Source organism: Octodon degus, unplaced genomic scaffold (genome assembly GCF_000260255.1).
Source record: "Octodon degus isolate 3935 unplaced genomic scaffold, OctDeg1.0 scaffold00019, whole genome shotgun sequence".
Taxonomy (NCBI): Eukaryota; Metazoa; Chordata; class Mammalia; order Rodentia; family Octodontidae; genus Octodon; species Octodon degus.
The window spans coordinates 22,079,231-22,080,402 of record NW_004524595.1 but is presented as its reverse complement, the minus strand read 5'-3'; the positions used below and the strand labels follow the sequence as shown (position 1 = coordinate 22,080,402).

Here is a 1,172-nt window from a genome sequence, read left to right as displayed (position 1 = left end):
CTTAATCTGACTGTCCAAATCATCAAAATATGGATGATTCAGTGCCATTTTGCCAGAAATTTGTTTAGCAGGATCATAGATTAACATTTTTGAGAGTAAATTCAAGCCATTTTCATCCAAGATTTTGTTATGTGCTGCCAGGCTTCCGGGTTCCCACTTGGGAAATGTATTCTTATAGTCCTGCAAAGACTGCACTTTTGTGAGGCCAGAGAGATAGCTCAGTAGAATAAGCACTTGCCTGGCAAGTGCAGGGTCCTGAGTTCAATCCCCAGTAGACCCCAGCAGCACTTTTGAGGGTCTATACCAGAGTGTCACTACCTCATGCATATGTACTCTAATAGATATCCCAAAATTGCTAGCAAGGCCAAAGTCAGCCAGTTTATTTGTTCCTTTGTCAACAATCAACAGATTCTGAGGTTTCAAGTTTCTGTGAAGAACTCTTCGAAAGTGACAAAAGAGAATACCCTGAAGGATCTGGTACAAATAACTCCTAACAAGTGATGCATCCATGAACTGACAAGGAGGAATAGAACTGAAGTATTTCTGGAGATCCACGGAAAGGAATTAAAAAACGAGAGAGAACCGAGAATCCTGCATAACCTTGAAGACTATGTTTGGATGGCCAAGTTCTTTTAGTAGAGAAATTTCCCTAATGGCATTACTAGGAGCCCCTTCCTCTTCACTTTCTAGTCTGATTTTCTTCATGGCTACCACCTGACCTGTAGTTTTATGTCTACCCTTATAAACAACTCCATAAGTACCTTCTCCAATTGTCTATGTTTTGGTATACAATAGCTATAGCTATTCAACAGATAGGATAGATCCCGGGAGTCGCCCCGCGGCGGCTCAGGTGGCAGCTAGCTCACCTGCATCTCTCCTCACAGGACCTCCCAGTGCTGGCTCGGAAGTCAAGTGCCAGTACTGCATTTTCTTTTCCCACTCCTCTACTGATGGACATAGAGGCCACTTCCAAGAGTTAGCCATTATGAACTGTGCTGCCATGAACATGGATGTATGTATGTATCACTGTAATATGATTTCTTTAATTCTTGTAGGTGTAATAAATTATTAAACATGTAAACATATCTTTGGGGCATATCTCATCATTTCATCACAAAATCCTCAAACAAAACATTTCAGATGACCAAAACATGTAAAATACAAGTAGTGGG

General features: G+C 41.1%; 1 pseudogene; it reads right to left on the bottom strand.

The window, feature by feature from the left end:
- LOC101568770 lies at window positions 1-872 on the bottom strand (annotated as a pseudogene).
- Window positions 873-1,172: the final 300 nt, after the last annotated feature.